Source organism: Dermacentor albipictus, chromosome 7 (genome assembly GCF_038994185.2).
Source record: "Dermacentor albipictus isolate Rhodes 1998 colony chromosome 7, USDA_Dalb.pri_finalv2, whole genome shotgun sequence".
NCBI classification, from domain to species: Eukaryota; Metazoa; Arthropoda; class Arachnida; order Ixodida; family Ixodidae; genus Dermacentor; species Dermacentor albipictus.
In genome coordinates this window covers 28632708-28647157 of record NC_091827.1, presented here as the reverse complement: position 1 = coordinate 28647157, position 14450 = coordinate 28632708, and the positions used below count along the sequence as shown (strand labels likewise).

Here is a 14450-nt window from a genome sequence, read left to right as displayed (position 1 = left end):
AGAAGCCCTTCTCGCGCTAGCCAGGTGCCGTGCGCCATCTTTCTCCGAACTGCATAGAATTCGCAAGATAGTCGTGCGCGCCCCTTCCATGCCATTTGACATGTGCATGCCATTTGACAAAGAACGTCAAGCGGAAATCAGAGGGGGAGCCAAAGGCTTTGGAAAAGAAACCTCCTATGAGTAACTACTTAAGAGGAAAGAAAACGGCATCATGAATGCTGTAATAATCCGTAACTCCCCTCAGCAGCAGTGCAGAAACTGCTCAATTAAAACTCTTGCTTGGGCTAGTTGGTTCATGCTTGAAGTAGTAAAGGCAAGGCGCAGAAGACCAGGACTCATGAAGAAGAACACAAACGACAGCACCGGCGCCAGAAACTGCAGCGCTTCCCCTTCTACACTAAGGAGCAAGCCAGGGGGGACGCAGATAGAACTGCAGAGAGAAGAGGGAGAAAAGCAGTTCTCATATAATAGAGGGGCGCAGGTGACGTGAGAAAGGAAGGAAGCCGTGCTGCCATATGGGCTGGAGAATTAAGCGTAGTTTCCCTCTACCAAACCATGAAGAGACCCCACTATACTAAACGACATCTGTTGCGGAGAAGCAGGATAAGCGTAAGTTCAAGGTACGGTGTAGCACGTTGCTGCTATTTCCGGAAAATAAACGGCATGCAAATATTTCAAGCCTGCAACTTAGGGCGCACAGAAGCAGAGCCCCATTAATTGAAGCACACCGCAGTGTCCAGGCGACACTACGGAAGCAGTTGACCGCCAAATCGACAATACTGTGCCCGCCGCGTTAGCTTTGCGGTCATGACATTGCTAGACGCCGTGGATTTCATCCCAATCGCGGCAGCCGCATTTCGACGGGGTCGAAATAGAAAACGCACCTGCACGTAGATTTTGGGACACGTTAAAGAACATCGCGGTGTCAAAATTGATCCGAAGTCCGCCACTACGGCGCGCCCCATAATCCGATTATAGTTTTGGCACGTACAGACCCATAATCCAATTCAAGTTTACTAGTTCTGCCACACTGCGATGTGCCATGTGAGGAAATGCAACGCTAAACATTCGCTGAGCTAGGTTAGAAAATATGGCCCAAAACAACGCCTCAAGCAAACACCACTCCCTGTGTGTTCTGTGTGCTGAGCAGGCAAAGAGCAGTGGTGCGCGCAAGGTAGCGTTTAACATGCGCTCACCACACACGTGTTAGCCTAAACGTCGAAGAAATTAAGCCTTATCCGTCAACATCCCCGCTAATTATCGTCAATCAAAGCAAACAGTACAGAAATCTTTGCTTACATTGATTCCCACAGTGCGTGGGACCTGCATATATATATTTTTTTAAACTAGGTAGGACCTTAGCAAGAGTTTGGTGGCGCAACCTACCACCCCTATCCAAAGGGGACGCTCATAACATCCATCCATCCAATTGGTCCGGTCAAAGGCAAGACAGATGCGCACACGAGCTCTGTCTGAACATTTCGAGAGAAAACGCAACAACGACGGCCGGTTAGACAAGAACGGAAAATGATGCGGATCTCACCCACGGTGGGAATCGATGTAAGCGAAGCTTTATGTGCTGGTTCTTTGACAGACGATAATTAATGCTGATGTTGACGGTGAATGTTAAATCTCTTCAGCGCAAAGTCCAGTACGAGAGTGGCGAGTTGGTGTTAGCCTTTCCTCTCTGCCACGCTCAGGCGCTTACCCAAGGGAGAGGGACCGTTCCCCTCCCCCTCCCCCGAAATCACATGGCACACTTACCCCACCGCCACCCCCCGCTTTTCTCCCTCCTTGTCCTTCATCTCGAAGCTGTGAGAAGTCTCAGTGGAACAAGGCCATGCAGTATCAATAACTCAGTGATAATTTTTCTTGGTCTTGAAGCGACAGCTATGCTTCCGGAAATTATGCACAGCAATGTAGACCGAGCTATCTCGGCACTGATTTCGCCGACCTCGCGGAAAACTTCACTACTTTTACAAATGCAAATAAAATTAACTTGGCGGAAATCAATCAATGCTTACATCTATCCGATATGTGTCGAGCACTGCATTGGCGCTCCAGTTACTTTTGCGCCTTAATGCATCAAACGACACTTTGTTAAGAAAGTAACTGGAACGCCAGAGCACTCCTCCGCAAAGTTCGGTAATTAATGTCTCGAAACTGGTGCCATCCTGAAAATGTTGATCCCCCTTGAGAAATCCAAGTCTAAATTTCTCAACTGCAATATGAGCCGTAAGGTAATTAGTTACAATGATAATTAGTGAATTTTTTATTAGACAATTATGTATTTCAATTTCTTGGTGAAGTAATGCCCGCCTCTTCAAGTAGAGCAGCTAATGAAATAGAATAGTGCTATCTGTCAGAGGGCATCCTTAAAAAAATTTGAACATGTTCGCCGAAAGACCCGGTATGTTCTGGTAGAGTAATTTTCAGCTAAATATTCGTCGCCATAAGGTCAGTTATTTTTTATTTATCTTTTTCAGATCAAGACATGATTGCAATTGCGGCTTAAAGCAACTCGAGCTTGAAAACATGCGGAAATTTCATGCTGCAGAATAAAATTTGAGTCAGCAGCAGGTTATGTTCACTCTCAGGGGCCTGCGCAACTATCGGTACTCATTGATATCGTGAGCGGCTTGTTGAATTTACATTCCGCACTTTCAGTGCCGGAAAGCTGCGATTTAGTTACTCTAACTCTGGGCAACTGTGTTCAATGTTTCACGGCGTGTACACAAAAATGCACAGATCACTCAGGCAATTTTTTCTCTATTATGCCGCATGTGATAAGTGTGCATAACATTTGTTCTTCGGTTGCGCAGCAGTGTGAAAAATGTTAGGTTATATTGATTTGAGGGTTTTAACGACCATGAGGGACACCGTAGGGGGGGCCTCCGTATTCATTTTACGCGATGTGGTGTTTTTGACTGCATAACCCCTAGCATGGGACACGAGTATTTGTTTTTTAGTTTGAATTTAATATCTGGGAAGGCGCCCAAGTGGTCAGGAGTCGAACACCTGACCTCGAGCTGAACAGCGCAACATTTTGTAGCCACCAAGCGGATTTAGCGTGTAGAGGAAATGTTCAGTGAAATTAATTAGTTCGAATGCGAGTCTACTGATAGAAGTCAGTTTCTGTTAGCCTGTTCTTATATTGTATTGCTGGTTTTTAAACAGTCAAAATGGGTGTTTTTTGCAGTTTCATTGGAAAATTCGCATTCCAAAGTTGTGGAATCATTCCCGACCTGCGGCAAGTTGTTTTTCCATCCGCTTCCATTTCCATTAATTTATCGTATATTTATTTCATTTATTAAGCACAAGTAATTTCCCCTATGTTGTCCTTGGTGTAAGTGTTTGTTGGCTTCTTCTGATATGACTAATAAATAATCGGGCCTCTCGGTTAACCCCATTTCTTCTCGTTTATGCTACTACCGAAGGAACACGGCGACTAGCGACGCATTAGGTGCAGGTTACTGTACTTGGCCAGTCAACACGAAAGCGAATGGGCGTCATCATTGTATGGTGGCTACACCTCTTTCTTTTATTGTCATAAAAAAAAAGACACCGATCTAGTGGAAACATTCACCAATCAAACAGCGGTCACTGTCACCATGAAACATATAATTCTGCGTCTTCGTACCATAAGCACCTCGACAACAAATGGACATGATTTGCCATGATCCGTTAACATTACCCAGCATCTTAGGTCCAATGCCCGGCCCTTCAAAACAAACCGGGTTTTGGATTTGTTGTTCAAATACCTGTCAGAAACTGGCCTAATAAGAAAGCTTTAAAGATGAAACAGTTCATATACAAAAGCCTAAATTTACCGGCCATGTCACCTCTAAATGTTAGTATCAGGTCGACTTGTGCATCTGATATTTGTATTGTCTTTGTTTTTTCACTATATACAGAGTACTTATGCACAGTACATCTCTATAGAGTAGCGTGCCCGCGGTAGTATACGCGCCGGCAAAAATCTGTTTTTCTAATTAGGAGTCTCTCTCTCAAGTGCGATACCAAGTAAAACTGCTGTGTTTGTAGTGGAGAAGGCATAACCGGGATTACGCACTCGAAAACAACTCTGCTGCGTCTTGTCACATCTTCGAACAAGCAACGTTCACAATGAGCGCGACGGAGTGACCGCTGTGTGTTTTTTTATGCGAAGCATATTACGAGAGCTCAACCCAGCTCCTCAGGCGCGGCGGTGTCGCCTTCAATGACCTTTGACCCCATGCCATACCACGTGACACCGTGACGTCACGACATAGGAGAAATGGGGCTCCAACTCGCGCCGTCGCTCGTGGCGTCACGGCGGTATATAAGCAGCTGCGCTTGTTTCTAGGTGGCTTTGGCTCAACTCTTGCAAGATGGGCTGAGTGGGAATCGAACCAGGGTCTCCGGTGTGTGAGACAGAGATGCTACCACTGAGCCACGAGTACGATGCTTCAAAGAGGCACAAAAGCGCCTCTAGTGAATGCGGGGTTGCCTTAGAAACGAGCTGTTTCTAGGCGTGCGTCGCTTGCTCAGGCGCACATTTCGTTGCCGCGCCGAACGCTGCGTTGCTCGACGCTCACCGCGTCCAATGCGGGGCGCGTAGTCGCTACGCCGTAGCCTATTTTCTTACACCCCTTGGCGGGTCGACGGGAACGCTGTCGCGTTCCACTCTTGAAGGCGAAGCATAGTAACGCATGAGTTGTTTCTTCGACTAGCCGAACGAAATATAGCCAAGCAACAGCAGTTCACCAGGCTTAACAGTGGTTCAACAACTAAAATAAAGGCTAGTATGCTTCGCATCCTGGGCTTAACCTTAGCTAAGCCACAGCCATTTTTTTTATCCCGTCGTATTAATTCATTTTTTGTTTGTTTTGTGTATATTTTGGGCATGCGCGTGTACATTGCCGACAAGCCGTAACCTCACCTGAGTTTTCTACGATTTGCGCAACAACTTTTGGCCGGCTGGTCATTGACCAACGCGACTTGTTATTTTGGCACTTCAGAAATCTAATTTGTCAATCAACCCGACTTTATTTCATACTCCTTTGCAGTGCTTATTAGTAAAAAAAAAAACGATATGGCTCCTGCGTCCAATACTCACCGGTACTTAAGAAAATTGACGGCGCAACGTGGAAGTTGCCGAAAATACACCTGCCAAATGGCAGATTAGTGCTCTTCATTCCCGTCTATCTAAAGTCGCGTTTTATATGAAGTGACTCGGCAGATAATTGAACCGAACGGTCAATCCGACGAGGTCAAACTAATGTTTAGTTAGCTCCACCCTGAGCGTGACATGTGTTGTGATACATGTGTATTGATTACGTGACATGTAATCAAGGAAACGAGTGTATTTTCGGGAAACAAAGTGGTCTCCTTATAAAGGAAACAGTGCACAGAAAGCGTAAAACAGAGTCGTGTATTTATTCTTGAAATGGAAAATCGCTTGCATTCTTCGTCCCCCTGGAGATACATGAAGTCAACATCAGCTCGCAGTTATCGTGTCGATGGCCTCTTAAAAAAAAAAAGTTTCGTTCATTGTAGGTAGTAGAAAGCGTAGGCCAGGAGCACTTGGACAAAGCCCACTGTAGACCATCGAAGGCAGCCTCAGGCGGCGTAGAGTCGGCAATCAAAGGTTTCCCTTTCGGCAATCTCGGTGCTGCACAAAGAGTGTAAAAATGAGGCATGAGAGGTGGAGATACCGTTTGTCCCGACCTACAACGACCAGCTACGCAACGCTTTTTGCAGTCCCACGAATGTCACGTCACAATCATTTCTGATAAGGCATTTATTGTTTCTTTCGTTGCCCCGCTAATCACGTGTAATGCGTATTCCTGAGGAAGAAGCTGTCTACCGCCAAAGCGAAAATGAAGTAAAAGAATGGTGAAACAGATGATTTACATTATACAATGCTTCCGAAGTTTGATTTTCATGGTGTAGCACTAAGTGTAACTAACCCAGCTTCGCTATTCGACCATCTTCACGAACTGGAAGGAGCGGTCAATCTTTTTTTTTTTCAGTCTATTTGCTCGCCATTAATGAAGGACTAGTACTATACTTGATTCACACATTATATATAGTCGGGACGAAGGCTACGCCAGTTCCCATCGCAACCGTACGACCACCAGCGCGCCCAAAATGTTTCATTGCTTCATAAAGCAATCACGCAAAGATACGCATAAGTAACGATCTGTAGTGCACGGAATACAGCGCACCAGATCGTAAAAACAAATACAAGTATTACAAAGTGATAACAAATGACTAGCATGACACAAAACTAGAAGCTGTTTGCTTTTCACGCACTTGCTTAACATTTTGGTAGCGCTAGCTGCACTTCATGTCGAAGGAGGATCAGATCACGGGAGCGGGAGAGGAAGAAACGAGTTACCTTGAGAGAGGTCTAGCTGCCTTCGCTTGGATGGGGGCGACGGTGAAAGAAGGTCCCGGTGATCGCCGTGTCCATGTGCACCCCAGGGGGAGAGCATACGGGTATGTCCGTTGCTCAGATGCTGCGCAGTAGTGACGAAGCTGTTAGAACAAGTCCACGACCCGCCAAGGCAGGTCCGCGTACCGTTCCACGTTACCCATGCAGGCAACGTAATCGCATGCGGTGGTTTACTTTCGCACAGGTAACGACTGTGCACCTGACTTTACTTCTAAACGATGTCGGCAAAGTTTTTTATTACGTCCAGTCAAGACAATGTATAGATGACGCCAGCTCTGGCGATAACATCCTGGAGTTGTTTCCCCACCTCCATATTTATTCATCATCCAAAGATTGCGTCGCCGCTTCTCCAAGTTCGAAAACATCTCGAAGCACTCTTGCAAGTATGTGTAGCCTTTCGAACATGTTATGTTTGGTTTACTGAGACAGTGACGTCGGCGCCATGATTAATCCCCGAGCATATTACCCGGCGCCGGCATAGAGGCATAAGATAGGAGAAAGATGACCATGAGATCACGAATAATCAGAAGAAATTATAACCGGTGACAACCTAAGAATTGACTGCGAAGTCCAGCCTAACAAATGCGAATAAGTGGCATGTTTCTGAAAGGTGACAGCATCGAGAGAACACGATGGACCGTTTACCAAGTGTAACACTACTCGTGATATTGTATTTCCGCGCAGGTAGACAATGCAGTGCCTTCCACTACAGCGACTTCAGAGGTACAGGAATGATTACAATGTACAATTACAAGCAATGTACAGAAACTCGCCCATCCCCCTTCCGAAGGTTCAATAAATAAAGATAAGAAAATTTCAATAAAGAAAATGCCAACGGGACAACTGGCCGGAGAGTCGGCAAGATCAATTTTACAGAAGTAAGCAAAGTAAAAGGGAGCATGGCTTACATGATCCCTTTTACTTTGCTTAGTTCCGTAAAATTTCCACGCAGCACGAAAACCTTCGCAGGTGACTTCCTGAACGCATGTAGGACACTTAAAATAGTAAGGCTCGATCCGCTTTCTTTAATATTATTTAAACGCCTACTATGCGACATTTTTTAAAGATAATTGTGTGAACTTGTTTGCAAAAATGAAAGCGATAAAAGAAGAAAGGTGCAGCAGCAGATTTGGGTGTCACAACATTCGTGGGATACCTATGGATACCCATAACACCAAACATGCGCAAAAATGCAGTAAAGCACATTACTACACAAATACGTTAGCCTCACTGGAAGAAATGCCACTAACACCAGCGTCCTTTAACCACAGAAAACCCAAATTTGAAATCACGCGTTCGCTCTCGATTGGCTCGTGCGACATTTCATAAGATGCCGTGTCTTAAACCGCATACTCGCGTTTGCGGGAGATGTCATAATGTTCAATGATCTAAAGATGCGAATAAATTTCGTAGGAAGTGGGTTACTCACCTTGTGCGCGTAGGAAACAGAAATCTACGTTAGCCGGCCCAGACTTCACAATGTGGTGAAGTGAAAAGCCCGGCCACGGCCGGACTAGAGCACGCACCAGGCACGTAGTCCTGTCCGGCCGTGACCGGGCAGGCCGACCGTTGCAGGAAAAGGGTGATGCAGAGCGAGTGCTCTCCTTTTATGCTTTCTTTCGACCTCGTGGTCCCCTAGAAAACAAAGAGAGAGAGAGAGAAAAAGAGAGTGAGATAGAGAAAGAAGAAAGATAGTTTGAGCGAGGGAGAGAGCGAGCGAGAGAACTGCTTCTTCTGCAGAGTTCAGCTGGCTCCCTCCCTCGCGTGGTATGCTGTACCCTCCACCACGTCCCCCACCAAAACTTTTGCACTTGACATTCGCAAGACATGTAAAACACAGTAAGGCCGGCTCCGCTTTCTTTCAACTTACTATAGGATATTTCTTTTTTTACAAAATTGTAAGGACGTGTTTGCAAAAGGGAAAAAATAAAGATGCTAATAAAGCTGTGGTAGCAGATTGAGGTTTCACCCGATTCGTGGGATACGTATGGATGCCTATAGTACCTAACATGTACGTAAGGTGCATTAAAGTACATTTATCTACAAATATGTCATCATAAGCGAAAGAAATGCCACAGACAACCACAGACAACCGAACCTTGAAATCACGCGTTCCTCTCGAATGTATCGTGCGGCAATTTCGTAAGCCGTTATAACGTTCGATGATCTATTCAGCTTATGAAAGACACGAATAAATTTCGTAGAAGGTGGATTACTCACCTTGTGCTTGTAGGAAACGGAAATGTACGTTAGCCGGCCCAGTCTTCACAATGTGGCGAAGAGCAAAGCCAGGCCACGGCCGGACTGAAGCACGCATCATGCGCGTAGTCCAGCCCGACCGTGACCGGGCAGGCCGACCGGTGCAGGAAAAGGCTGGTGCACTGCGAGTGCTCTCCTTTTAAGCGTTCTTTCGACCACGTGGTCCCCTAGAGAAGGAGAAATATATATAGAGAGGGGGGTCAGATGGAGGGAGGGAGAGAGAAAGCGAGAAAACTGTTTCTTCTGCACGGTGGCTCCCTCCCCGGCATGCCCTCCCCCCGTGTCAAGTCTCACCCCCGACGCCAGCGCTCGTTTTTCCCCTACCGGAGAAAGGCGAACTTTCTCGATGAGTCACGCTTGTCTCCACGTGGCCGCTTCTTTGTAAACTCACGTGAAAAGAGATCATCACTAGTTGAGGGAGCGATGCTTCGCGAGCCAGCACTTCGACACTACGACTTGGCTTACATCGAGGCAACAATGGCCGCTGATGCTCGATGGAAAGACGCACTCGTGGTGATTGTCAAGCGGACGTGCAGAGTACGATTACAAGAAAAAAAGCCGAAAAGTTCAAAAAACGATAATCATGAGTTGTGTTAGCTACATTACAAGGTGGAAGGGTGCTCAAGCCGAGGGGTTGCATCTGATTCTTTCAAGTGGTTGTAAGAATACGAAATACACACGAGAGTTCTCAAGTGCAAGCAGGGCCTGTCAATCGTAGGGCCCTACTTTTCCGTTAGACCAGGAAGAAAAGAGACCTCTTTTTACGGCTAAAAAACCAACAATTAGATATACAAACGAGTTCACAGGAAATGACTTGTGTGAATAGACTCGTATTCGTACATATTGCTTTCATTTCACATTTGCTCTACTTAGTCGATCCTGTCGGTGGATAAATAGCGTTGCGCTGCATACCACTAGATCATGGGTTCCACTCCCGACCACTTGGACGCATTTACGGATATTTAATTCAAGAGAAATGTTCGTGTACCGCGCTCGGGATTGTAAAGTGAACAGCACCGCATCGCTTAAAGAGAATACGGAGGCCTCCACTACGGTGTCCCTCGTGGTCGTTAAAACCCGCAACCTTACATAACCTAACATTTTTCACACTGCTGCGCACCGGCAGGACAATGTTATGCATAATTATCACATACAGCACGTCAGAGAAAGCAGGTCACAGAAAGCAGCAGGTCACAGAAAAAATAATGTGAGTGATATGTTCATCTTCGTGTAGACGTCATAAAACAAGCGCAGTCACGCAGAATGACAATAATTAAATCACAACCTTCTGGCACTGAAAGTACGGAACGTAAATTCTGCACGCCGCACACGAGATCAATGAGTACCGACAGTCCCGCAGACTCCCGAGAGTGAACGTAACCTCCTGCTGAGTCGGAACTGACCTTATGCTAACGCATATTTAGCTGGAAAATAACTGTACCAGAATATACTTTTGCCTTAAAGGCAAGCAAAATGTGCTAAGTCGGAAAAATAAAAGCTTGACACAGACGCGCGTTTCCTTCGCACACACAGTTTATCTTCTAGTTGAACATAACGACCCAGAGTTAGCGTTGCCTTCGCGGTGAAGCGGTGAAAGTGATTGTCTCTGTTTGATCCAGATCAGAGGGTGCAGATCTCAATTGACACGACGCACCTGTGACAAACCACTGGCGTAAAGCTTTCGCGCGTAGCACGGCGCTTGATGGAAGCCATGCTTCGACAACACGGAGGATGTCTGTTCTCTTTTCATTCTTGCCTTGTTTTGAACTGTAATAAAAATGCATCAAAGGGGCACGCAGCGTGCAACTGAAGCACGTCCGACAGCTAAGCAACTCAAGTTTACACAGCTAAGTCGAAATCGAAATTCCACCGCCTACGCGCCATGCGGTGAAACACCGCGTGAATTGACCGATTGTTTGGTCATTTACTTCGCTGTACGGGTTAAGACAATTGCACCAAGGAAAAGAAGAAAAAAAATTCAAATAAATGTCGCGGTGCAGCGTACAAACATCGTCATTGTTTTCTTTTTTTTTCGCACAAAAGCAAAGCCACGTGCAAACAGTTGCTGGATAGAATCGGGAAGGGAATAAGCGTTGTTTCCAAAGCTGGTGCAAGCGCCCGGTGAGGATGACGAGCTTGTGCGACTCGATTAGTCATCGATAAATACCGAAGCCGCATTCCAGAGAAAGCGTCAGGATGGCTCGCCCACTTTAAGCAACTGGTCATTCGGCGAAGCTTCACATTCAGTCGCCTGTGCGCGGAGGGGAAGTCAGACGCGGACAATGGAGAAGGCCTTCTCGCGTTAGCCAGGTGCCGTGCGACATCTTTCTCAGAACTGCATGGACTTGGCAAGATAGTCGTGCGCGCCCCTTCTTCCATACCGGGGGCGTGGTCGACAGTTGACAAAGAACGTCAAGCTGAAATCAGAGGGGGAACCAAAGGCAACGGAAAAGATACCTCCTATGAGTAACTACTTAAGAGGGAAAAAAAAACGAAATCAGGAATGCTGTAAATATCCGTGACTCCCCTCAGCAGCAGTGCAGAAACTGCTCAATTAAAACTCTTGCTTGGGCTAGTTGGTTCATGCTCGAAGTAGTAAAGGCAAGGCGCAGAAGACGAGGACTCAGGAAGAAGAACACAAACGACGGCACCGGCGCCAGAAACTGCAGCGCTTCTCCTTCTATTCTAAGGAGCAAAGCCAGGGGGGACGCAGATAGAACTGCAGAGAGAAGAGGGAGAAAAGCAGTTCTCATATAATAGAGGGGGGCAGGTGACGTGAGAAGGGAAGGAAGCCGTGCTGCCATACGGGCTGGAGAATTAAGCGTAGTTTCCCTCTACCAAACCATGAAGAAACACCACTATGCTATACGACATATGTTGCGGGGAAACAGGATAAGCATAAGTTCAACGTACGGTGTAGCACGTTGCTGCTATATTTCCGAAAAATAAACGGCATACAAATATTTCAAGCCTGCAACTTAGGGCGCACAGAAGCAGAGCCACATTAATTAAAGCACACCGCAATGTCCAGGCGACACTGCGGAAGCAGTTGACCGCCAAATGAACAATACTGTGCCCGCCGCGTTAGCTTTGCGGCCATGGCATTGCTAGACGCCGTGGATTTCATCCCAATCGCGGCAGCCGCATTTCGACGGGGTCGAAATAGTAAACGCACCTGCACTGAGATTTTAGGACACGTTAAAGAACATCGCGGTGTCAAAATTATTCCAAAGTCCGCCACTACGGCGCGCCCCATAATCCGATTATAGTTTTGGCACGTACAGAGCCATAATCCAATTCAAGTTTACTAGTTCTGCCACACTGCGATGTGCCATGTGAGGAAATGCAACGCTAAACATTCGCTGAGCTAGGTTACAAAATATGGCCCAAAACAACGCCTCAAGCAAACACCACTCCCTGTGTGTTCTGTGTGCTGAGCAGGCAAAGAGCAGTGGTGCGCGCAAGGTAGCGTTTAACATGCGCTCACCACACACGTGTTAGCCTAAACGTTGAAGAAATTAAGCCTTATCCGTCAACATCCCCGCTAATTATCGTCAATCAAAGCAAACAATACAGAAAGCTTTGCTTGCATTGATTCCCACAGTGCGTGGGACCTGCATATATATTTTTTTTTTTAACCTAGGTAGGACCTTAGCAAGAGTTTGGTGGCGCAACCTACCACCCCATCCAAAGGGGACGCTCATAACATCCATCCATCCAATCGGTCCGGTCAAAGGCAAGACAGATGCGCACAAGAGCTCTGTCTGAACATTTCGAGAGAAAACGCAACAACGACGGCCGGTTAGACAAGAACGGAAAATGATGCGGATCTCACGCACGGTGGGAATCGATGTAAAGCGAAGCTTTATGTGCTCGTTCTTTGACTGACGATAATTAATGCTGATGTTGACGGTGAATGTTAAATCTCTTCAGCGCAAAGTCCAGTACGAGAGTGGCGAGTTGGTGTTAGCCTTTACTCTCTGCCACGCTCAGGCGCTTACCCATGGGTGGGGGATCGTTCCCCTCCCCTCCCCTCGAAATCAGACGGCATACTTAGCTCCCCTCCCGCCTTTCTCCCTCCTTGTCCTTCATCTCGAAGCTGTGGGAAGTCTCAGTGGAACAAGGCCATGGAGTATCAATAACTCATTGATAATTTTTCTTGGCCTTGAAGGCACAGCTACGGGGCCGGAGATTATGCACAGCAATGTAGACCCAGCTATCTCGGCACTGATTTCGCCGACCTCGCGGAAAACTTCACTACTTTTGAGAATGCAAATAAAATTAACTTGGCGTAAATCAATCAATGCTCACACCTATCCGATATGTATCGAGTACTGCATTGGCGTTCCAGTTACTTTTGCGCCTTAATGCATCAAACGACGCTTTGATAAGGAAATAACTGGAACGCCAGAGCATTCCTCCGCAAAGCTCGGTAATTAATGTCTCGAAGCTGGTGCCATCCTGAAAATGTGGATCCGCCTTGAGAACTCCAAGTCTAAATTTTTCAATTGCAATATGAGCCGTAAGGTAATTAGTTAAAATGATAATTCGCGAATTTGTTTATTAGACAATTACGTATTTCAATTTCTTGTGCAAGTAATGTCCGCCTCTTCGAGTAGAGCAGCTGATGAACTAGAATGCTGCTATCTGCCACAGGCCTTCTTTACCAATTTTGAACATGTTCACTGAAACACTCGGTATGTTCTGGTAGAGTAACTTTCAGCTAAATATTCGTTGCCATATGGTCAGTTTTTTTATTTATCTTTTTCAGATTAAGACATGATTGCAATTGTGGCTTAAAGCAAGTCGAGCTTGAAAACATGCGGAAATTTCATGCTGCAGAATAAAATTCGAATGAGCAGCAGCTTATGTTAACTCTCAGGAGTCTGCGCGACTGTCGCTACTCATTGATCTCGTGTGCGGCTTGTTGAATTTATATTCTGCACTTTCAGTGCCGCAAGGCTGTGATTTAATTATTCTAACTCAGAGCAACTGTGTTTGTTTCACGAGGTGTACACAAAAATGAACAGATCACTCAGACTATTTTTTTTCTTTGTTATGCTGCATGTGACAAGTGTGCATAACATTCCTTCTTCGTGTGCGCAGCTATGTGAAAAATGTTAGGTTATATTGAGTTGCGGGTTTTAACGACCACGAGGGACACCGTATAGTGGAGGCATCCGTATTCATTTTACGCGATGTGGTGCTTTTGACTGCGTAACCCCGAGCACGGAACACGAGTATTTTTTTTTTTTTAGTTTGAATTGAATATCTGGGAAGGCGCCCAAGTGGTCAGGAGTCGAACACATGACCTCGAGCTAAGCAGCGCAACATTATGTAGCCACCAAGCGGATTGAGTGTGTAGAGCAAATGTTAAGTGAAATTAATTAGTTCGAATGCCAGTCGATTTATAGAAGTCATTTTCTGTTAGCCTGTTTTTGTATTTTATTGCTGGTTATTAAACAGTCAAAATGGGTGTTTCTTGCTGTTTTATTGGAAAATTCACATGCCAAAGTTGTGGGGGACCGCAGGTCGGGATCGCTCCCGACCTGCGATGTTGTTTTTCCATCCACTTTCATTTCCATTAATTCATCGTTTCTTTATTTCATTTATAAAGCTCAAGTAATTTCCCCTATGTTGTCCTTTGTGTGAGTGTTTGTTGGCTTCTTCGGATATGACTAATAAAATATCGGGCCTCTCGGCTAACCCCCTTTCTTCTCGTTTATGCGACTATCGAAGGAACACGGCGGCT

The 14450-nt window shown here is 46.0% G+C and overlaps 1 long non-coding RNA gene across 1 annotated transcript in view; it reads right to left on the bottom strand.

The window, feature by feature from the left end:
- Nucleotides 1-8817, bottom strand: part of LOC135917419 (uncharacterized) — a 41221-nt gene extending 32404 nt beyond the window's left edge. The window contains exon 1 of the long non-coding RNA XR_010569267.1: nucleotides 8660-8817. This is a non-coding gene — a long non-coding RNA (uncharacterized lncRNA). The remainder of the gene's footprint in view (nucleotides 1-8659) is intronic.
- Between the last annotated feature and the right edge of the window lie 5633 nt (nucleotides 8818-14450).